The sequence below is a fragment of the Hoplias malabaricus genome, chromosome 9 (genome assembly GCF_029633855.1).
Source record: "Hoplias malabaricus isolate fHopMal1 chromosome 9, fHopMal1.hap1, whole genome shotgun sequence".
NCBI lineage: Eukaryota > Metazoa > Chordata > Actinopteri > Characiformes > Erythrinidae > Hoplias > Hoplias malabaricus.
Genome location: NC_089808.1, coordinates 37,124,421 through 37,150,294, shown reverse-complemented (window position 1 = coordinate 37,150,294; position 25,874 = coordinate 37,124,421). Strand labels below are relative to the sequence as shown.

Sequence of the window (25,874 nt, the reverse complement as noted above, 5' to 3'; positions counted from 1 at the left end):
GTTGGCATCCTATGAACCGGTACAAGAAATCATTGATGGCTTGCTGAAAAAGGGCATAATTCGACCCTGCAACAGCACATATTCGGCACCACTATGGCCCGTCATAAAACCAAATGGTAAATGGCGCTTAACCATCGACTATCGGAAACTAAATCAACAGGTTCCCTTGTCTCGGTGGCCGATGACACAATTGGAGCAAGAACTTCCCTCGGTCCGAAACGCTAAATACTTTTCCACCATCGATGTAGCCTCTGGCTTCTGGACCATCCCGGTGCAAGCAGAAGACCAACACAAGCTCGCTTTCACTTTCGCAAACTGACAGTACACATTCACTCTGTGCCCTTTTGGATATGCCAACTCACCCGCGGAGTTTAACATTTTCTTAAACAAAGCATGCCCTGATGCCCGCGAGCGAGGCACCCTCATATATGTGGATGACATACTCATGCGTAACCACTCCCTACCGGCACACATTGACGAGATTGATCATGTTCTTGACCAGCTTACAACAGCAGGTGCGAAAATATCACTCTCCAAATGTCAGTGGTGCAGAACAAAAGTGAATTACGTCGGTCTGCTCGTAAGCACTGATGGTGTTGAACCACAAGTGAGTCGAGTGCAAGGGGTAACAAACCTCACAGCACCCACCAATCTTAAGGAACTCCGCAGTTTCTTAGGAGTATGCAACTACTCACGACAATTCATAGAGAACTATGCGGACCTAGCTCGTCCACTTTATGACCTCCTGAAAAAGGATACTCCATTCACCTGGGGCGAAACCCAGGAACACGCCATGCAGGCACTGAAATCTAAACTTTGCACGTCTCCATGCCTTGCCTATCCTGACAGTAGTAAAGAATTCTACCTAGAAGTAGGGTTCTCGGACCACTGTCTCAGCTCCGGTCTGTATCAATTACACGACAGAGACAAACGTGTCATAGCCTATGCTAGTAAAACTATGCTGGCTGCCGAAAACAAATACAGTGACTGCGAAAAAGCACTACTAGCAACAGTGTGGGCAGTCAAACATTTCTCCAACTACCTAGGTGGTCAGAAGGTGATTGTTGAAACTCATCATCAGCCAGTCACTTTCCTAAACAGCCAACGAATTCGAGAGGGTATAGTAACTAACGCTTGAGTAGCATCCTGGCTAATGGCTCTCCAAAGCTTTGACTTAGAGGTACGTTACGCGCAAAACTACAGGAGCCCCCTAGGCACAGGCCTTGCTTCCTGCAGGCGATGCGAAGGAAATATTCCTTCCCAAGTGCCACAAGCTCCAGAAACCCTCTTACCTACCGTGGCTAACCAAAACTATTTATAAGGACCTTGTCACTGCGTATGTAGATGGTTGTTCGTTCCGCCGAGAACACACCCTGATGGCAGGGGTGGGTATTATCGGAATAAACGGATGGCCTCACGAACCCCTAAGTTTCAAATTGGGTGCCCAGTCCTCCCAATATGCTGAAATAGCAGGAATTCTCATCACAATCCAGTCCGCGGTCCAGAAAAGCGTAAAAAACATTGGTGATCTGCACAGACTCCAACTACGCGCGCCTAAGCTTCACATGCCACTTGAGACTGTGGAAAACCAACAACTACACCACGTCAAACAAAAAGCCAGTTAAACACAAAGAGCTTTTCGCGGCATGCGAACACTTGGTAGACACACATGACCTGCAGATCTACTGGAAGAAAGTGAAGGGTCACTCCCGAGTCCCGGGAGATGACAAAGAATTCAATGATCAAGCAGACAGCTTAGCCAAACAAGGGGCCCGCGAAGGCACATCGTGGACATTCGATCCCTCCCTTTATCCAAACCCACCCAACATCGAAGTCCTAGCTGTCACACGGTCTCGAACTGTAACGAAGGCGTTGCCTGACAATGCTAAACCTACCATTGTCTCTATTAACCCTGCTTTTTCGGATACTGACTTAGTTACTCTCCAAGCTCGAGACCCATCCATTTCCAAAATGCTTAGCCATATCTCTGACCTATCTACATATCCCATCACAGCACAAGATCTTAACACCATACCAGGCCTTAAAGACCTATACGGCGCCAGAGCGTCCCTCCAAGTCGTCAAAGGCTTGCTAGTTCATGCCAGTGACTTGCACACTTCACCTACGTTCGTGGTTCCTCAGTGCCACAGGGGGGTGATGCTGATGCACGCCCATGACTCCCCATCTGCGGGACACAAAGGGGTCAAAGCAACACACCATGCGCTCTGGCAGGTGGCATATTGGCCCCACATGGTAAAAGATGTGGCTGACTACATTAAAGGCTGTCTGTTATGTTGCCAATTTCAACCCTTGAATCCTCTTCATAGAGCCCCCTTGCAAAAGAAGGGATTATCCTTCCCTTGGTCAAACCTCCAGATAGACTGGGTTGGACCACTCACTCGAACAGTAAGAGGTAACAAGTACTTCCTCACAGTCACGTGTGCATTCACTAAATGGGTAGAATGCCTCCCCGACCGAATGACACAGCACTAACCACTGCATACTTACTGATGAACCATGTCTTCTCACGGTTTGGCCTACCCAGCCCTGTCGACTCTGACAGAGGGACACATTTCACAGCTGAGGTCATGCAGCAGCTCTGGCAACTCTTAGGAGTAAAAGCCAGCCTTCACATTAGCTACCATCCTCAAAGCTCAGGTCAGGTAGAGCGAGCCAACCGAACTGTTGTTAGCATACTGAAAAAGTACGTAGCAGCAAACCAACGAGACTGGGATGTCAAACTACCCCTTGTACTGATGGCCATACGGGCGACCCCACACGATGCGGTCGGGGTCTCACCTTTTGAGTTGATGACAGGGAGACAAAATGACTCTGCCTCTACATCTGTTATATCAGCCAGGTGAAGCTAGCATAGCCGTAGCCTACACCACTCATCAGTATATGGAGGATCTGCAGAAACACCTCAAAGCCACTTTCGCCTTTGCCCAGCAGAAACTGAAAAAAAGTGCAGAAGGTCGCAAAGCGTACCCCGATGGTCCGGTCCCTATAAGATAACAGACAAACTGTCCCCCGTTGTTTACAGGATCAAAATAAACAAAGCTCGGGGCAGTACTGAACTCAAATGGGTCCACCGCAACCAAATCCGACCGCACACAACCCCCATGGGACTTGTAGGGGATACTAAAGCTAGTGTTAGATCATAAACGACAGAACCAAAGGCAGGAAGGGTGTTGGTTAACAAACAACTACAACCTTCTACTCACACCTTAGTTCTTCTATCCCTTTTTCCCCTTTCCTCTCACTCTTTAGCAGGAAACAAGCTTCTAACCAGACTGAGAACACTCAGGGTGCAAGACCCTAGTCCCTCATCATCAATTATTGTAGAGAGTTTACCCTAGGAAACTTTTATCAAAAGGGGGGTATCGTGAAAAATTTTGTAATTTGTCTAAACGACTCGCCGTAAATACCCTAAATCTAACCATGAGCATCTCTTCCGGTAGGATGGCCCCGCTGCTCATTCTCCTGATCGTCGGCTCCCTAGGAACCGCCGTGCTCCCTGAAGTGATTGAACCGGGTCCTGACTCAGGAATAATACTGAAAGACCAGCCGGGACTGCTAATCACTAATTGCCGCCTCCATACCCAGAGAGTATTTGTACGGTTGAATCCCGCCGAAGCGTGTAGCAAAAACCTACCGAGAACCACTCTGCAGACTGGCCGGAATGGAGTTAGATGGACTGAGGAAGCTATCAGCCATGCTGAAGCCGACGTAACTCATATGCTCCGCCAGCTACAAAAGTTCACCGTAACGCAATCAGAACTAAATGGTTTTAACAAACGACCTAAACGCTTCATAGGCAGATTGCTAATGGCAGCTGCAACTGTGGGATCACTACTGAGTCTCGGAACGTCCGCCGTCAATGCCGTTAATGTAGCCACTGTCAAACGTCAAGTAGGGGAACTGCAAGCTGAAATTCCAAACATTAAAACCCAATTAGACAAACAGCAGCAGCACCTGCAAACAATTGGGCAAACCCTACGTGGCACCGTCGTAGTGCTCAACGCTCACAGTGTCGCATTGAACAAAATGCTCCAGACGGTTAACTCTATGCTTTCAGTAGTACAACTTGACCTTGCCCACATCCAGCTTGTGAATATGTTATTGTCTGATATGCTACAAGAAATCAGCTCCTCTGTAGATAGCCTAGCCATGGGGAGGATTCCTCCCTACCTGGTGCCTCTATCCTTAGTACAGGAGATTTTATCTACAGCAACTCGAGAAGTAGTTACTGATCTCCAGGCCCACCTAGCCTATACCTTAGGTAGCGCTATCCCAATTTACGTTAATCCTCAAGACCGAGAATTAGCATTCATCATTAACCTTCCCATAATGGCGCCTGAAAACATATACCGTTTGAAAGATGTTGTCAAGTTTGGCTTCTGGCAAGATTCTGTCTACGTTCGAGTAAAGACAACATCCCTTGTAGCATACCAAGACGATAACCCTGACCTATATCTGGTACCCAATTTGCTTATGTGCACACTCACTAAAGACATTCACTACTTGTGCCCTAGCAAACCTTTCATTCGTGACAGCGCAAATGGGATCTGTGGCCTCAAGCCTATGATGAGTAATACTCAATGCCCGGTAGTCGTCACACCCCGACGTTTGGTAACCAGTACTCAAGCTGAAATTTTTGGAAATCGTTGGTTGGTTAACACCCCCTTTAGAGAGGCCCTACTAACCTATGATCAACATGACACCTCAGAAAGGGTACTCCTTCCTAGCCAAACCTTCTGGGTAGACGTCCCCATAAACGCAATCTTACATGTAGGAGACCTGGCCCTGTATCACCTAAACCCTGACCAATATGAGAGCGACATAGAAATCTCAGAGTTCTTCTCCAAACACACCATCGAGCTAGATATTAAAACACTAACTCGCCCAGACAAAGAGTGATCCATAAAGACATGGATGAATAAGATAACAACGAGGACACAGCCTCCCTTGCCCGGAGCAGGGTTACTGGGGCCTCACCCTGGAGCCAGGCCTGGGGAAGGGGCTCCTTGGCGAGCGCCTGGTGGCCGGACTTTCACCTATGGGGTCCGGCCGGGCTTAGCCCGAAGGAAATACATGGGTCCACTCTCCCATGGGCCCACCACCTGTGGGAGAGGTAGTAATCCGGGTCTGGTGCATTGTGGATCGGGTGGCGGTCGGGGTCGGGGGCCCTGGCGTTCTGATCCTCGGTTACTGAAACTGGCTTTTGGAACATGGAACGTAACCTCTCTGGTGGGAAAAGAGCCTGAGCTGGTGCGCGAGGTTGAGAGGTACCGGCTAGATATATTTGGGCTCACCTCGACACACAGTATGGGCTCTGGAACCAATCTCCTTGAGAGGGGCTGGATGCTCTTTCACTCTGGAGTTGCCCAGGGTGAGAGGCGTAAGGCAGGTGTGGGCTTACTCATAGCCCCCCAGCTTAGCGCCTGTACGTTGGGGTTTACCCCAGTGGACGAGAGGGTAATTTCCCTGCGCCTTCGGGTTGGGGAAAGGGCTCTGACTGTTGTTTGTGCTTATGCACCGAACAGCAGTTCAGAGTACCATGCCTTCTTGGGGACCCTAGAGGGAGTGCTGGAGAACACTCATTCTGGGGACTCCATTGTTCTGCTGGGGGACTTCAACGCTCACGTGGGTAATGACAGTGAGACCTGGAGGGGCGTGATTGGGAGGAACGGCCCCGCTGATCTGAACCCGAGTGGTGTTCAGTTATTGGATTTCTGTGCTCGTCACATTTTGTCCATTACGAACACCATGTTCGAACATAAGGGTGTCCACAAGTACACCTGGCATCAGGACACCCTAGGCCGCATTTCGATGATCGACTTTATAGTCGTATCACCTGACCTGCGGCCATATGTTCTGAACACTCGGGTGAAGAGAGGCGCTGAGCTGTCAACTGATCACCACCTTGTGGTGAGTTGGATCAGATGGCGGGGGAGGATGCCGGACAGACCTGGCAGGCCCAAACGTGTGCTGAGGGTTTGCTGGGAACGTTTGGCAGAGGAACCTGTCAGAAAGATCTTCAACTCCCACATCCGGCAGAGCTTCGACTGCATCCCGGGGGAGGCTGGTGACATTGAGTCCAAGTGGGCCATGTTCCGGACCTCCATTGTTGAGTCGGCTGAACGGAGCTGTGGCTGCAAGGTTGTCGGTGTCTGTCGGGGTGGCAATCCCCGCACTCGGTGGTGGACACCCTGGGTGAGGGGGGCTATCAAGCTGAAGAAAGAGTCCTATCAAGCCTGGTTGGCTCAGGGGACTCCGGAGGCAACCGACAGGTACCGGGGAGCCAAGCGGCTTGCGGCCTCGGCAGTCGCTGAGGCAAAAACTCGGGTGTGGGAGGAGCTCGGTGAGAACATGGAAAACGACTTTCGGTCGGCTCCAAGAAGTTTCTGGCAAACCGTCAGGCGACTCAGGAGGGGAAAGCAGTTTTCCACCAACACTGTATATGGTGGGGGTGGGGAACTGTTGACCTCGACTGGGGACGTCATCAGACGGTGGAAGGAATACTTCGAGGATCTTCTCAATCCCACCAGCACGTCTTCCGCAGAGGAAGCAGAGCTTGGGGACCCCGGGGGGGGCTCGTCTGTCACTGGGGCTGAAGTGGCCAAGGTGGTAGGGAAACTCCTTGGCGGTAGGGCCCCGGGGGTGGATGAGGTTCACCCCGGGTTCCTCAAGGCTCTGGATGTTGTGGGGCTGTCCTGGTTGACACGTCTTTGCAACATAGCGTGGACATCGGGGGCAGTGCCTCTGGACTGGCAGACTGGGGTGGTGGTTCCCCTTTTCAAAAAGGGGGATCGGAGGGTGTGTTCCAACTATAGGGGGATCACACTCCTCAGCCTCCCCGGTAAGGTCTATGCGGGGGTACTGGAGAAGAGAGTCCGACTGATAGTTGAACCTCGGATCCAGGAGGAACAATGCGGATTCCGCCCCGGTCGTGGAACACAGGACCAGCTCTTTACCCTCGCTAGGATCCTGGAGGGTGCATGGGAGTTTGCTCAACCAGTCTACATGTGTTTTGTGGATCTGGAGAAGGCATTCGACCGTGTCCCTCGGGGTATTCTGTGGGGGGTGCTCAGGGAGTATGGGGTACTGGGCTCTTTGTTACGAGCTATCCAGTCCCTGTACAAACAGAGCAGGAGTCTGGTTCGTATGGCTGGCAGTAAATCTGACTGGTTTCCAGTCAGAGTTGGACTCCGTCAGGGCTGCCCGTTGTCACCGGTTCTGTTCATAATTTTTATGGACAGAATTTCTCGGCGTAGCCAAGTGGCGGAGGGTGTCCGGTTTGGTGGTCTCAGGATTCCATGTCTGCTTTTTGCAGATGATGTGGTCTTGTTGGCTTCATCGAGCCGGGACCTCCAGCTCTTGCTGGACCAGTTTGCAGCCGAGTGTGAAGCGGTAGGGATGAGGATCAGCACCTCCAAGTCCGAGTCCATGGTACTCAGCCGGAAAAGGGTGGAGTGCTCTCTCCAGGTTGGAAGTGAGATCCTGCCTCAAGTGGAGGAGTTTAAATACCTCGGGGTCTTGTTCACGAGTGAGGGAAAGATGGAGCGTGAGATTGACAGGCGGATCGGTGCAGCGTCAGCAGTAATGCGGGCTCTGTACCGGTCCGTTGTGGTGAAGAGAGAGCTGAGCAGAAAAGCAAAGCTCTCGATTTACCGTTCAATCTACGTCCCAACCCTCACCTATGGTCACGAGCTTTGGGTAGTGACCGAAAGAACGAGATCGCGGGTACAAGCGGCTGAAATGAGTTTTCTCCGCAGGATGTCTGGACTCTCCCTTAGAGACAGGGTTAGGAGCTCGGACATCCGGGAGAGACTCGGAGTGGAGCCGCTGCTCCTCCACGTCGAGAGGAGCCAGCTGAGATGGTTCGGGCATCTGGTTCGGATGCCTCCTGGACGCCTTCCTGGAGAGGTGTTCCGGGCATGTCCAACGGGGAGGAGGCCCTGGGGCAGACCAAGAACACGCTGGAGAGACTATATGTCTCGACTGGCCTGGGAACGCCTCGGTATACCCCCGGAGGAGCTAGAGTCGGTGGCTGGGGAGAGGGAGGTCTGGGTTTCTTTGCTCCGACTGCTTCCCCCGCGACCCGGACCCGGATAAGCGGTGGATAATGGATGGATGGATGGATGGATAACTCGCCTAGAATATGAGGGAACCCAAGTCATTGATCTAACCCCCATAGATAACACTCTTAGAGAGCTGTCGTCTCAACCCCTATGGCCAGTTCAGCCTGTCACCTATGCATGGTCCACTCCGGACACCTTACTAGTTACCCTGGTAGGATTAGGATATCTTCTGACCTTTGGCATAGCCTGGTTCTATTTCAAACGCACTCGAGCCCTCCAGAGCAGGTTAGAAACTTGGTCTAATAAAATGGTCAAATTCGTTAGACATAAAAGAGCCCAGAGAGGTGAACCCCCAAGTTTTAGATATGAAGCCGAAGGCCATGTCGAAGAATCAGCTCTCGAGGTTGCGTTTGAACAAGACCTACCCCTAAATAATTAGAATCCATTCAGCATGCAAACATACACATTCCATATGCACCCACACACTAATAGGAATACATCAGCTCTGGAAATGTGTTTGAATATGCTTGCTGATCTCACCTTCCTCCACAGCAAAAGTTCTTTTCAGCTCCATGATCCCTGCCGAACCATAAAACTGAAAAGAAAGGGGGGAATGTAGTGGAGTATGGACCGAATATGAATAACGGATGAAAAATTAAAATGAAAGATGAAGAAATGAAAAGTTTTGAATTAAAACTTTTCCAGTCTGAAGGGGACCTTTCGTCTGAATCCAACATTCCACAAACCACAGGGGTGCAAAAACACCGCAGCCCGCACACACATAAGATCTAACATCAAAGACTGGAGAAGAACACTTTCAAGTCACACATGGCCCAACACCCCCTTCTCTCTTGTGAGAAACAGGAACCTAGAACAAAGAAGAAAGTTTTTACGGCCCGCTTTTATGACAATGGCACCTAAATGTCTCGTCCTTATCTCGAGCCCACTAAACAGGACCAGCAAATGGTTAAACCAAAAGTGACCTCGGTTGAACCCCCGTGAATCATCCATCCGCACTGGATCAACAGCATGGACCAACAGCGACCCCAAATGGACACTGGCGAAACTACGCCTCGCTCGGGGTCGTCTAAAACAAATGACTGGAATGAAGTCAAATTATGATTAAATGTGTATAAACAAATGTATTAATGTCACTTTCTGTGCCCTCAGATGAATGTCCACCTTCTAATGAAATGATGTATATTGCTGATTGTTTCTATCATGAAAAGAAGTTCTGTTTCTGACTAGAGAAAACGGATTAATGTTTTTCTAACGTATTATTGTAAATGGGACGTAAACACAACGTACCCCAAGATGAAATCTTATGTAAATGTTTGATATTAATAATCCAGTATACTCATTGTTATATGTTACTAAAATGTATGAGGAATTTCAATACGCGAAAATTATGTTCAGTCTCTGTGAATCACTGATTCAAACCCCTCCTACTCTCTCCCCCTTTCCTGTCTCATGAAGTCAGTCACGTGAGCCTGAACTCGCGTCCAATCAGAAAAGAACGCCTCCCATTAGGGCGTGACCACGCTGGCTTTGAAAAACACAGAGCTCTCGACACAAAAAGACGAACTGGACACAGAAAATTCAAGCAGAGCACACAGAAGAAGGAGAAGGAGAAGGAGTTCAACAATTCGAGAAGTTCAAGAGGAACTCCGAGAAGCTTCGAAACAACAAAGAGATCAGCAGAAAACATCGCTTCCAGTCCAAACCTCTCCAAAGTGAGACGCTCTCTTCCTCACGCCGACGACGAAACAAAGAAAAATCTTAGAGACTTCATCAAAAGCTCACAAGAGACGTCTTGAATTAGCTGAAAGTATGAAGCTTTAATAATGCGTCGAGCGATTTGAATATTTTCTTTTCTTTTAACCGTGTTTATGTTTTATCGCCCGATCTAAGTTTAATCTCACGACTGATCAAAGCCGGTGAACTTATTCGTGGCCAGAGTAAGAAAACACCGCCGAGATACCAGAAAGTCGTAGAATAAGTAAGTTTATTGAATCGATTTTCAGTTCTGGATCCGCAGTAACCAGCGAAACTTTCGTCCAAACGTCCATATGGTCGAACCCTCCTACTCACGACACTGAGCCAGAGGATCCTGCCGCCGGCGTCATCACGCTCCGAGTACGCCGAGGCGACTCAACCGACGAAGAAAACCTCCACGCTGACTCAGCCTGGAAACTTCAGAGACCGCGAAATCAAACAAGACGCCATCACTCCCAGGACCTCAGAGAGCCTTTGTACGCAACGAGTGGAGACAATCGACGAAAAGTAAGCTAAACTTACGCATGTCCAGAGCTGAAAATTGAATCAAGTTTCTTGATAAATTTTGTATTAATTAAACCTCAGTTAGCAACACATTAGTCACAAGCTAGAGTGCCTAGCGTATCGCCGCAGTCGAATCGGCTTCCCCTGCTTTGATGCCGTTAGATTTCAAGATCACGCTATGTTAAGTAAATATCCTTCTCTTTGTTAATAAAACTTTCATTATTTGAAATCATAGTGTGTGCAGTTTTGTTCATTAATTTTCCTGAAAATCCTGAAGTACTCACTTAGCGTGATTATTATTCATTCTCAAACTAATTATTAACGTTTTAATTGCTTAAGCCAATTATAAACTTTAATTAATATCATTAAGTCAAATATCAGAGATTATAGGAGTTTGAATAAGGTCAACACTATAAACACAAATTATAAATATATATATTAAATATATATTCACAGAGGTATCGTGGCGTATGATTAAAAATCCAACATACGCTACATCATACTGTTTCATTTTATATTTAAATTGCTACTTGCTATTTTATTTATTTATAGTATATATTTTAGTTCTACACACTGTTCTATATTCTATATCCAGTTCCAAATTTCTATTTTTGTTACCATTATCTTATTTTTACATATGTTCCATTGTTATATTTCAAATGTTTTAAATTTCTATTTTATGTTTTCTTTATCGTATTTTTATATTTTATTCTTGTATATGAAACGGCTACTGAATTTCCCTCTGGGATCAATTATCTATCTATCCATCCAACCATCCATCCCTCCCTCAGAACCCCAAACTGCACTTCCGCTGGACGTCAGAGAACCGCATCTTTAATGTTGCCCAGAAGAAATGCCTCGGCACAGGGGTCAAGAGTGAGGGCAATAAACTGCAGTGGTTCATCTGTGATTCCAGCCGTGATTTTCAGAAGTGGGAGTGCCAGAACAACACTCTGTTTGGCCTGAAGAATGAGTCTCTTTACTTGTCCCTTCAGGGAGACACATCTCTACTAACACTGTCCACAAACCCAGGGGAAAAGGACAAGTGGACAATCCATGGAACGATGGGCAGTGTTTGCTCTTGGCCCTATGAAGGTATTTAGTTTCTCAGAATAAACTGCAACATCACAACATCTGTGCAATAGCTAATAATTTTTATAATATTTGCAATAAAACAATGTATTTATTTCTAGAACCATTTTACATTTTATAAGAACTCTATTTATGCATCCCCTAATTGCTGCTATAATTAGTATAGCCATTAACTGTCATTTAATGTCATATAAAGCCATACTGTGACTTTATATTCAGAGCAGTGGCGATTGCTCTAAGACTGCAAGGGAAGCTCAGCTTTCCCTAAAATGTAAAAAAATAAGTGATCAAATATATACTGTTGTGTGTACATGTCATTGAATAAATATGCACTAATTTTGCTCACTACTTTTACTACTACGCGCTCAACTTTTGTTCAGAATCAGCTTCTTATCACTGGTAAAGACATGGCTTTACTCTCAGTCATTCCCGCAGTTTCACAGTGATTTAAACAATGTGGATGCTGAGCGTCCACAGAGTTCAATAGCGAAGTGCACCGAAACAAGGCGAGACATTGGATAAATGCTGGGCTTTGTCCCGCCCATCGGATGCTCAGCGTCTCTGGGGGTCTATGGGGCAGTGGGCTGGTTTCGGCCCGGACGCTCAGCTTCTGCATGTTGATTGGATGATCTGTCTCAGGCTGAATCCCTTTTTGATTGACAGCGAAATGAGCGAATCAGCGATCCTTTGGTGTAAAGATCCGTGGGAACACAGGCGGACACACTTCACATGGGCCAAGGCCGTTTAAGCAGCCTAGCTCTGCTGGCCATTGAGAGGACACTAATGAAGTCCCTGGAAAAGACGCCTTGTTGGTACGACAGGGTCACAGATCATTTTCTTAAAAAGGAATGAAGGGTAGAATTTACGTATAAATAAACCGACACATTTTATGATGCAGTCCGAAATTGAACTTCCCCTCCTTGAAAGACCAACATCTGCCACTGATTCAGAGTCTATAAGTGGTTTGTATGGTTTTTATGAGAAGAGGATTGGTGTTAATACCATAAAACTATAGTATCCAAAGGCATATCCTGTTTTCTTTTTGTTATCACAGAGATATACACAATTAAAGGAAATGCTTTTGGACGTCCTTGTGAATTTCCATTCCTTTATGAAAAGAAATGGTACACAGACTGCACAACGGATGGCTCCTCCATCAAACGTCTGTGGTGTGCTGTTGAAAGTGACTATGAACCCAATCAGCTCTGGGGTTACTGTCCAATACGTAAAAAAGGTACATGGTTTGTTCTAATAAAATGCCTTAGAACAGATTTTTATGTGTTTATTTAATGAAACAAAAATCATTTTTAAAACATTATATATTAAAATATACATTTTAATGTGCTTTTGTTTCTAACCTAGCCCTATATGGATATCTGACTGTTATTGTTTTCTGGTGCTTTTCTGATTGTAGATGACAACTTCTGGGTGAAGAACCCTCTGACAGATGTGTATTACCAGCTGAATGAAGCGTCTGCACTGAAGTGGTATCAGGCCAGGAAGAGCTGTCAGCAGCAGGGGGGAGATCTGCTGAGCGTCACTGAGCCCCATGAACAGCCTTTCATATCAGGTACAGGCTCTAATGACTCCTAGACACAGTGATTACTTACAGTAAATGTAATACAAAAAATAATTAAATTAACCGTGAATAAAGTTATGAAGTTGGTTTATTTATTTATGTAGCAAAAAATATTACTGTACTCAAAAATACTATATGGGCGGCACGGTGGCGCAGCAGGTAGTGTCACACAGCTCCAGGGGCCTTGAGGTTGTGGGTTCCATTCCAGCTCCGGGTGACTGTCTGTGAGGAGTTGGTGTGTTCTCCCCATGTCCGCGTGGGTTTCCTCCGGGTGCTCTGGTTTCCTCCCACAGTCCAAAAAACACACGTTGGTAGGTGGATTGGAGACTCAAAATTGTCCGTAGGTGTGAGTGTGTGTGTGTGTGTGTGTGTCTGTGTTGCCCTGTGAAGGACTGGCGCCCCCTCCAGGGTGTATTCCTGCCTTCCGCCCATTGATTCCAGGTAGGCTCTGGACCCACCGCGACCCCGATATGGATATGCGGTTACAGATAATGAATGAATGGATGAAAAATACTATATAATAATATATAAAAAATGTACTATGACACTGTTTTGGGATACGCAATTCTTGCATACAGCAATTTTTAGAACGGGGATTATTGTTAAATGTTGATTTCCTACACCTGAGTAATATATTATCCACATTGTTGACTAGCAGGGATTAAACTTTGACTCCCATATTTGTTAGTTGCTAGAATTACTAGCAATTACTAGAAGGTGTTTTAAATTGGAGCCACCAGTTGAGAACGACTGGATGGATATATATAATATAAATAACATATGATATATATATATATATATATATATATATATATATATATATATATATATATATATATATATATATATATATATATATATATATATATAATGGGCGGCATGGTGGCGCAGCAGGTAGTGTCGCAGTCACACAGTTCCAGGGACATGGAGGGTGTGGGTTTGATTCCCGCTCTGGGTGACTGTCCGCGTGGGTTTCCTCCGGGTGCTCCGGTTTCCTCCCACAGTCCAAAAACACACGTATGTGGATTGGCGACACCAAAGTGTCCATAGGTGTGAGTGAATGTGTGACTGTGTGTGTTGCCCTGTGAAGGACTGGCACCCCCTCCAAAGGTGTATTCCCTCCTTGCGCCCAATGATTCCAGGTAGGCTCTGGACCCACCGCGACCCTGAATTGGATAAGTGGCTACAGATTATGAATGAATGATATATATATATATAAAATGTGAAAGCTTTCTGCTTCTGAATTTGCAAATGTCTCATTAATTTGGAAAAAATGGACTGAGTATATTAAATAGAAATTTTTGTGCTGCCTTGAAGACAGTATTAAGACATAATGTGCAAGGTTTAATAAACATTTGTTTATGTAGAATGTAACTTTAAAAATATAGGAATGTCTTCATCACAAATCTGGACTCTCATATGAATTTTAATCTTTACTTTGCTTATTTTAGTATGACGATGGTGTTTTTTTTTTTTAAATCATTGTACTCCTGTAATAGTGTAAAGCTATTTCCAAATAAAGTTTTAAATTTATTTAGGGCTGACTCAGACAACACGGGCAGTGTTGTGGACAGGACTGAACACTTTGGATGCCTCGTGGATGGCATTGGGTCAATGGACAACCTTTACGTTATCTGCAATGGCTCAGTGGTGAGTTTTCTTGTCTTAATTCATCATTCATTTTTATTTATGTGGACTTTATCAGGACATATCTGTTTATTCTGAGAATCCATTCATTTATTACACATGCTTGTGTGTGTGTGTTTTGTTTTTTTTTTTCTCCTGGGAAAAGGTCAACCATCTTCTCTACCAGGCCATAGCTGTGGGGTATTAAGTCAATTTCAGGGTTCTGAATGGTCCACTGCTCTTTGTTCTGATAGACATGGATATATCTGTCAAAGAGGCCTCTCCACTCCCACTGTTCCACCAGGTAATCAGTGTCTCCACGAATAAAGACTTATTGAAGTATTAAATAATGCTGGTCTTTGACATCCTGTATGTTTTATGTCTGCTTCTGTCCAGCTGTTCACACAGGTTCTTCCACCACTCCCTGGATTCCTTACTCAGGCCACTGCTACCACTTCTACCGAACAAAGAAAACGTGGCTGGAAGCAAAAGACACCTGTTGACGGGAAGGTGGAGATCTGTTTTCTCAGTGTAGAAGAGCAGAGCTTTGTCATCTCACAACTCGGATACTGTGAGTTTGTGTGTGTTCTATCAGCTATAACTCTGTGGGATAAAATGGACAATGGGTGACATGCATTCAGCATAAGTTCAGGTTGTTGAATTTGGTTTGAATCAGAAGAGAACACTATAAAGAACGAGGGGTTTGGATAGAATTTGTAACCAACCATCAGTTCTGTGAAGAAGATCTGATCTGAACTCTCTGATATGTCTTTCTTATTATTTCTTCCAACGTACACAGTGAAGACAGATGAAGTGTGGATTGGTTAAAATGACCTCAAGACTGCGATGCTCTTTGAATGGAGTGACCACTCCAGCGTCCCATTTGTCCTGTGGGATGTGAATGAGCCAGATTTTATTATTTGGACACGTTTTATGTTTAAAAACATTTGTACTTGCAAGGCATTAACTTGTATCTCAATGTTTTCATATTAGTTTTTCTAATCAGCGTCTCATGTTTCTTGACTTTTTAAGGGTTGGGTCAGGTACGGCTACTATTGCTATCAAACTGGAGCACAGACTAAAACCTTTCAAGAGGCCAAACAGATGTGTGAGAAGAGTGGATCTTATTTAGTCTACATTACAGACAGGTCAGACTGGAGTACACAGACACTCATTCTCATTTAAAGGAACAGGCACTGAAGCCAGTCATTCTGAAACTGGGACTTTACACAATATAATAAAGAACCATATTGCTTGACCCTTCTGGCATTTTACTCAAAGTATGTCACAAACATTTTATCAGGCAGATAGATTTGTATTGAACAGGAATTAGCAAAGGACTTGTGGCTATGTTCTGACATTAGTATTGGGCTCAGAATTTCAATTTCAACCGGTGAGGGGGCGTCAGTCCTTCACAGGGAAACACACACACACACACACACTCACACATTCACTCACACCTTCAGACACAGTTTTGAGTCACCAATCCACCTAGCAATGTGTGTTTTTGGACTGTGGGAGGAAACCAGAGCACCCGGAGGAAACCCATGCGGACACAGGGAGAACGCACCACACTCCTCACAGACAGTCACCCGGAGGAAACCCACACAGACACAGGGAGAACACACCACACTCCTCACAGACAGTCACCCGGAGCAGGAATCAAACCCACACCCTCCATGTTCCTGCATGTACCTGCTGCGCCACTGCAGGTTTCATTCCCTATAGGGTGAATTATATAGGTAAAAAAAGTACAATATATACATGCAGAGAATCACTAGATTTCAGATTCCCACATATGAAAAAATATAAATGATGTTGTATTGGAAATATATAAGGGAATGTTTAGATATAGATTCAAAAATGTCATGATTTGCATAGTGCAATTTTACCTTTTATTAGAATCCGTTTACTGATATGTGTTGCTTCCACAGTAGTTTATCTCATATTACTCAGTTTGTTTCTGCAGCTGTCAGTATCTGTTTGAAAATATGTGGGCCATACTTTGGGTCTCTTCATGGGTTTTTTTTTTTTATGTTTTTTTATTTATTTATTTTTCCCCCCCCTCAGGATTGAAAATGCATTCCTGGTCAGTCTGATTGGAGCACGATCAGAGAAGCACTTCTGGATCGGACTGTCCAACCAAAAGAATAAACACTTTTTTGAGTGGATAAACACTAGCAAAGTTTCCTACACACACTTCAATGCAGGAATGCCAGGTAAAATCTATAGATATAATGTGAGACACTTCACATGACCTGAGTCACATATTCCGTTTTTTATGTGTATATATAATGGTAGATGTTAGAAGATGAAGTAGAACTCAATATTTGATTCATAATAAAACAATAAACAAGCAAATAAAAATACAATTTATCCTGTCAAACATATATTCAGTGTGTTAATGTATTGGGGTGCCAATACAGGAGGGAAGCAAGGCTGCGTTGCCATGACCACAGGTGTTCTTGCTGGATTATGGGATGTGTTAAACTGCTCTAATGCAGAGAAATACATCTGTAAGCAGAAAGCAGAGGGAGTGACCCCAACTCCAGCACATCCAACAACTCTTCCTGCCAATTGCAGCGAGGGCTGGTTTCCACTCAGAAACAGGGATCAGTGTGTCAAGGTACAATTAAAATGTTATGATGTTAATAATAATGACAAAGAATGATCAATTTGAATGAAAAACAATAAATGACAAAAAGTTTGTGAAGACCTTCTGATGGAACATTAAAATGAAGCATAATATTTGGGAGCTTTTTTGTGGGGTTAGGAATGGGTGGTATCCACATGTATCATACTGTCACAAAATATTAAAATGGTATACTGTATTACTGTGAGTGTGGTTGTGGATGCGGGCTGCACTGTCAGGCTGTTTGAGCCTCATATCTGTGAATGTGGTTGAGTGAAGGGGTTTCAGTGCTGTGTAGTTCAGCTCAGTACAGCCCACAATTAACACAGATGTGTTGACAATAAAAAAAACGTTTCCAAGCGAGTAAATTTCAGCAAATGTGAAAAATATTTAGAAGCATACCTGGCAAGCTAACAGGCACTTGAGGTTTAGCACACCACAGCAGATGGTTTCCCAGCAAACTCCAGCTGCAATCACACAAATTTAGAGGATAATGCCTTATACATGTGAGCACAAAGTTGAGTTAAGTGTCTTCTATATATTTTGTTTGTTTACAGCTTTCTTCATCTCTCTGTAAATACAATCTCAGCACTAAATTCACAACTGCGATGGCCTACTGGGCTGTTTTCAGAGTGCAACATCACCAGTCAGTGACCTCCCACAGTGCCCCCTCCCTCACTTAAATTAGTCAAACACAAAACAAAAATTTGATACACCACACGTGTCACAATTTTGAAATTCTGCTCTCATTTTGAGGTACCATCCACATTTTTCAATGCAGTGGTATATGGTATTACTGTTATACTGCCCAAACATACATGGGGTGCAGCAGATGTCGCTACAACACAGCTCTGGTAATGGGGGCCTGGGTTCAGCCCTGTCTCAGTTTGTGTGGCATTTGGCATGTTCTCTTTTTTCTGCAAAAAGGGCTTTGAATAAACTATATATGGTAAAAATATTTTTTTAGATGTATCATGCAATTGGTGTCTCAGCACTGATTAGTGTTTGTTTTAATGTGATTGCTAAAGATGTTTTCAGTGGTCAAAAAAAGTCAAAAGAAGCCCTTGCCTTCTGTCGGGAATTGGGAGGCGACCTACTCAGTATCCACAGTTCTACTGATTTGCTGTCATTGGAAAGTGCATAGTAAGTATGAGTGTATTAAAAATATTAATTTATTCATTTTCTGTAATCCCTTATTCCTGTTCAGTGTCCGGAGCTTATCAGCAATCAATGGGCATAATGTGGAAATTGGATGAAACTGGATGGTGCGGTAATCTATAACAAAACGTCATACACTCACCCAATCACTCTCACACCACTATGAAGGGTTTGTGTAACCAGTCTAACTCCTAGCAGGTGTTGGACTGTGGAAGAAAATCAGTGAACTCAGCGGAAACTCAATAGACATGGAGAAAACACACCAAACTCCTCACAGACAGTGAACAGAGCTGTAAAACAATGACACGTACCACCTAATATAAACATTCACATATAAATAGGTATTTTAGTCAAATATTAGATGAAGAATACACTGTCTTTTCTACTACAGGGTAGCTTTGAATTTACAGAAGTGGAGACCTAGACGTACAATTTTTATACAGATTTATTATATTTATTTTTGTAGTTCAGAGGCTGCATGGATTGGCTACAGCATCCAGGATCCCACTGTTGGTTACACATGGAGTGATGGCTCAGATGTGAGTGTGGTTTAAATTTGATCAGCTGTTCTGAGATATTTCCTCATAGGGCTGATGTGTGGAGTGATAAAATTCATATTGGATTTCTTGTTTCTTTAGTCATCTTTTGAATACTGGGAGGAGGGGGAACCAAACAACTTAAACAACATTGAAAGATGTGCTACAACTCAAATGTACCCATGGAGAACCACTCTACAACAATGGAATGATCTACAGTGTGATCAAAGGATAGACTGGCTTTGTGAGATTCAAAAAGGTAACAGAAATGTCATCTAGTTCTGTACATACTTAGTAAAATATAGTTGCATTTTACCAGAGATGGAAAGAGTACTAAAACATTCTACTCAAGTAAAAGTACTGTTACTCTGATAAACTTTTACTTAAGTACAAGTAAGATTATCGGTGTAAAAATGTACTGAAGTAAAATTAAAAATTAGTGCATTTGAAATTTACTCAGAGTTGAAGTTACTTAGTTACTTTTTTTAAGTGTTTGTGTGGGGAGGTGGTTTCTCTCCTAGCGCAAAAAGGGGATATAAATTTCAAACCAGTAGGTTTTAATTAATGGAATAATTTTACAAATTAAATAAAGTGCTAATAGAGAGGCCTGAAGATAAGACATGAATATTAAAATACCTGAAGTTATGTATATTCAACATAATTTTATTGAAAGAATATGTCTGTTGTTTTGAAGTGGGTATGTATGAGGTATTAATGCCAAGTCAATGTATTACCCATAGTAGACAGCATTCAACAATGAATGAAGGAATATAGATGTATTACTCAAAGCAGTATCCAAGTAGCTCAGCATTCTTCCAGTTCATGGGAGCAGACTGGAAGAAGACTGTGAACTGGAAGACTGCTGAGCTACTTGGGTACTACTTTGGGTAATATATATGTTCAGGGTCATGGTGGGTCACTGACTGGGCACAAGGCAGGAACACAAACTGGAGAGGGTGCCAGTACTTCACCGGGCATATAAATTTCACAAAACAATACATATTGCTGTTTTTTTTTTTTCTCCACGGGATGATACAACACGGAGAAAGAACACGATTTTTATTTCCCATTTATATTTTGATGTAGGAGTCAAAGAGGCCAATGCAAATGGTAGATTTGGAAAGGATGACTGGTATCAGAAATTTTCATCGAAAAATAAAAGTATATAAAAAATTGGGACATGGTGCTAACATAAGTTCTTTATGCAGAGCTTTAAATTCACAATTTTTCAGCACTGACCTGCTGCTCACAGCAGAACCACACCAAAACAACCCACTGTAGGAGGGACTGTGAATGCATTGGCTGCTGATTTGCTAAATAAAGGTGATGACCAATGAGCGCGTAAGAGCCGTGAAGAATCCACCCCTTACTCCGGCTGAGAGAGCTGTGTGTTTCTGTCTCAAACCATCGCTATAACAGTGTGACCTCAAAAATATGGAACTAAATGCATCCCATGTCGGCTCAAAATGGAACACATCTTTTAGTGCCCAAATACAGGACGATTCTGCTTTATAAAGATGTCACCTTCCTTGCACTTGAATATGGCCTCTTAAATATGGCCAGGTGTTCATTTCCTTCCAGAGTAACTCAGAATTCGAATGGGTTTCTGACTCAGCTGGGTCAGCACTGGTGAATGACTTGTCCGTCTTCATATTTCTTATGATTTTACCGCTAGATTTCTCTCCAGCCCACCATTCACTAAGGCACTTAAAAAAGTACAAATATACAAAGAATCTACTCAATTACAGTAACGCTGTGAGTGTTGTGCCTTTCCTGGGGTATACGTAATTTGTTACATTCCACCTCTGCATTTTACATTTAAAACTTTACAAACTGTTCATTTTTGTCCAGAATAAAACAAGCATTCAAACACTCATCCAATATAACTTATAACACTAAGTATTATATCAAAGCTAATCTAAAAATATTTAATTTATTCTTTGGCTTTGTGCATCCTCCTTCCACTTGGACATTTTCATCCTCTCAACCTTAGAGCAATACACTACAGCTGTCTCCCAATAAAAATCCCAATGATGTATGTATATGCTGATTATGAATATGCTATAGAGATGCTGATATTCAGTTCCCATTTATAGAGACATTGACATGCTGTTGCATTTTGTTTAGATTTCTAGGTTTCAGCTAGAAGTACTAGTAGTATCTTGTGCATATTTCTAGCATTATCTTAGTTAAAGTGTGTTGTGGACCTACTTATCCTAGCTGGGATCGATTCTCAGAGTAGACAACACAGGATTTTTGTGAGTTGTGGATAAGTGTCAGTTAAACTCTATAAATATAAATGGATGGATGGAGGACTGTAGTTGATTAAGGTGTAGATGAACTCTTGACACAATAATATCCATTCATCCATCCATTATCCACTTCAACTGGCTCCACTCCGAGTCTCTCCCAGATGTCAGAGCACCTAACCCTGTCTCTAAGGGACAGTCCAGACACCCTGCTGAGAAAACCCATTTTAGCCACTTGTACCCACAATCTCATTCTTTCGGTCACTACCCAAAGCTCATGACCATAGGTGAGGGTTAGGACACAGATTGAATGGTAAATCGAGAGGTTTGCTTTTCTGCTCAGCTCTCCCTTCACCACATTGGAGACAAAGTGGGCTGATAGAAAGTGTGTGCTGTTTCCAGTAGTGACTGAAGAATGGAACGTTTTAATTATAAGTTTTAATGCAGTATTTTCAAGTTCACTTTATCAAAATACAATACACAAAACAGTAGCAGCTCAGCTCTCACCCTGTGCATGAGACTCTGGCAGCCCTGGGCTGTCCCTTTAGTGACTGGCTGCTTCACCCCAAGTGTGTGAAGGAACGATATTGCAGGTCCTTGCTTCCTGCTGCTGTTAGACTTTACAGCCAGCACTGCTCTCACATCTACATTGACACTTTACTTAAACTGAGTATAAGAATCTTGAATGCATTTATTACATATTATATAACATTTTAATATATTGTTTAATATTTCAACACATCTACAGGCATATCTTAACTTATCTTATGGTATCTTTGTCTCCCTCTAGGTGTTGCACCAAAGAATGTGTAGATTACAGAGCAAAGTAAGTCTTTGCAGCTCGGCTGTTTATCAAGTTTGGTTTACAAGAGAAGAATTTAAAAGTTAATTCTCTTTTCTTCTTTCAACTGCAGCATGCAATAAAACAGATGATGGCTGGATTATATTCAAGGAGAGTCAGTATTATATGGGTCATGGTCCTACCTCTGTGGAAGAAGGACGGAGGTTCTGTAAGCACAGACACGGTGATCTTGTGGTCATCAATGATGAAGAAGAGAGGTTGTTCGTCTAGCATCAGGTAAAGTGAACCTTGTGGTGGCATTTTAATATTTTAAAATAAGACTTGTTGATATCTGCATGTTTAAATAGTGAACTACTTTGTGGTTTTTTTAATTTACTGTTTTATATTTTTGTATCTTTTAGTCAATGTTCGGTTATAGGGATGTCTTTATTGGCATGAAAATTGATCTGGATAAGTCATTAATGTAAGTTACTGCCAGAACTCTCACATTTAAAAGCATATTTAAGATATGATTAAAACAGAAATGGTAAAAACTTACCACATGTTTCTTGTTAAGGTGGATGGATGGATCTCTAGTAGTATTCCAGGCATGGGAACAAAACCAGCCGGCTTTTGAGAATAAAGAGGCGGATTGTGTGAAAATGACTAGGTCTCAAGGTCAGTCGTGACAGTGGATTCATCAAAAATAACCTCGAAACTTCAGTAATTACAAGTGATGACAAAATCATGATGTATTTTTTTACTATTATTTATCACAGTAAAACCAGTGAGGAAATCTAAATCTAAACTTCACTTTATGCTTGTTTGATTTTTATATAAAAGCAGGAGGACTTTAAAAATGGCTTAAATGTCATGAATGTCAGTGTGGACTAAACTGAGTACCTAATTATGTAATTATGCAAATATTTACAAATTAACCTTTACAAATACACAGTTGAAATTCCAACACATCTACAGGCATAAACACAATTATACACTGGAAAAAAAATAAGCATTAGATATATTTATTCTAGGTTTGCAAAACAGTTGAAATACAGAGAATATATAGATGCAAAACACCTGAGCAGTGCTACAGACTGATCGACTCCACGCCACACCGCATTGCTGCAGTACTTCCGGCAAAAGGAGTCTCAACTAACTATTGAGTGCTGTACATGCTCATACTTTTCATGTTCATACTTTTCAGTTGGCCAGCGTTTCTAAAAATCCTTTTTTTTTTTTTTTGTATTGGCCTTAAATAATATTCTTATTTTCTGAAATACTGAATTTGGGGTTTTCATTAGTTGTCAGTTATAATCATCAAATTAAAAGAAATAAACACTTGAAATATATCAGTCTGTGTGTAATGAATGAGTATAATATACAGGTTTAACTTTTTGAATGGAACTACTGAAATAAATCAATATTTTCATGATATTCTAATTTTATGACCAGCACCTGTAATGTAATTTTGTAATGCTGCAGTAAACAAGTATAGTTTAAGTAATTAAATTTTAAGACGTTTTAAAATATTTTCATCAAAATAACACACCACTTTCTACCCCAGGGCTTTGGGAAAGTGTGAACTGTGGTGATTATGAGAAGTTTATCTGTGAAAGAAGTGGTTCTGTCCTGGTCAACTCCACTGCTGCCCCCACCGAGCCGCCCCAAGGAGACTGTGCCCCGGACTGGTTCAAATTTCAAAACAAGGTAAAAGTGGAAGACTGTGTACTATCTTTAAGCCATACAAGATCGTAAAGTATGTCCGTATTATATACACTGTGAACCCGACACCACTTAAACAGACCATAATATTGAGTGAGCAGGTCAGAAACAAACAAAACGTGTATAAAAGAATATATAAAACTTGTGTGTGTCAGCACATGGCTCTCTGCTTGATTTGGTCCCTTGTCTCCGCCTTAGCTCTGCCCTCTCATCAGTCTCTCCACCTGTGTCTATTTTGTAATCCTCCCCCCTGGTCTAAGTGTTTCATGCATCGAAATACAGATGAAACACACGTACACCATTCACTGTTTTCTGTTTTGTCTTCTGTTCTGTTTTTTTTCTCTTGTCCTGGTCGTGTTTATTTCTGTTCATGTTTAATAAAGACTCCTTGTGTGTACGTCAGCCTCCATCATCCTCCCTGTACACACGTGACACTCTCTTATTGAAATGTGCTGTAAGGAATGGATGAGATAAGAAGAGGCATGCTACCTATGTAAATTAGCGTGTGTTGAATATGTGTCTTGACTAGTAAAAATGGAGATATAGATCCCTCAAATTGAATTTATTACTAGTCAGAACTCCAATTTGATTAGTCATGATTATTTTATGAACAAGTGACAATTTCATAATGGATCTCTGTCATATGCATTATCACTAGTATCAAGGTTTTATTTATATATTATTAATTATATTATAGAGATCTGTAATTGAATTTTGACTAGTAAAAATATGCATTTTACAGGTAGAAACTTTTTGACTAGTTTTTGAATTACAGATCATTCTCATCTGTACTTGTCAATATAATTTTTTTACTAGTAAAGTTAGAAATGCTTTCATAAAAATGACGTATAATTAATGTCAACAAGTCCAGGTCATGTCAAATTTATAGAGAGCTCCAAATTATAATTGTGACTAATAACAATAATAAATTATATATGTTTTAAACTATGTTTTAGATCTCCTTTTTGGAAATTGTTAGAAACTTATAAAAATATTATGACTAATCTTAAATAACATTGTTTATATCATAATCAAATGCATTACTAGTTCTATTGCAATTTGTACTAGAGATATTTATTATTTCATTTTCACTAGAATAAAACTGTGAAAAGTGACATTTCTAGTGTTAGATATCAATTATGTTAGTGTTATGGGTCAAAACTGTTTTAGATTTATAAAATTACACTGAATCTTATGAATCTTGAATGCATATTATTACTAGTCAAAATTAATTTAGGGATATCCTGAATAACCATTTTACTAGTCAGATTTCTGTTATGGATATGTGGATCTAGACTACTTACTAATTAGAATTACTTTGTAGATAACTGCAATAATATGTTTTATTAATAAAATGTTGCAGATATCTGTACATGTTTTACTATTACTGTTTACTATTATTTCTAGTTAATTATGTATATGAGTATATGAAATTACATGTAAATCAATGAAGATATATGACTAGTCAAAATTACATTAAGGATATGTTGTCCAAGCAATGTCACAAGTCACAAGAATCTTGATGGATATGTAGATGTATATACTTACTATTAAAAAATGTCATAGTTGATATCTGAAATTATAGTTTCTAAACTAAATTACAGAGATCTTGGAGTGTTTACTTGTAAAAACATGAGATATGACTTGTACGACTGGTGTCACTTTAGGCCAAAATGGCTTGCTCTATATTATGCTTTTGGTCTTAATATTTTAGTCCATTGGTGCACTAAAAAATTCTCTGAATTTCCTTTGTCTTTGTGAAAGAGTTGTTGCTGAGGTTCATTGAAACACTTTGATTTTGCTTTCTGTACTATTCATGTAACATATCATCTGTATGGTCATGTATTTACAGTGTTATAAAAGGCAACTGGAGCAGAAAACCTGGTATGATGCCAGATATTACTGTAAGAGAATTGGAGGAAATCTGGTATCGATAACTCACCAACTTCAGCAAGGTCAAAGATCTTTTCTGTTCAAAAACTACCATGTTAAATCCTATTACGTTGATAATTCCTCTTTATTTATCCACCTAGTGAGATCAAGGGGATTGAACAAACAACGCTAGGCTAGGCTAATTAGTTGCGGTTCATTTGTCACTCAGTAGTCTGTGGTAGAAAACATAAATTGTTCAG

At 42.2% G+C, this 25,874-nt stretch overlaps 1 pseudogene; it reads left to right on the top strand.

The window, feature by feature from the left end:
* LOC136706681 (macrophage mannose receptor 1-like) overlaps positions 1 to 25,807 on the top strand; it is a 29,523-nt pseudogene extending 3,716 nt beyond the window's left edge.
* Positions 25,808 to 25,874: the final 67 nt, after the last annotated feature.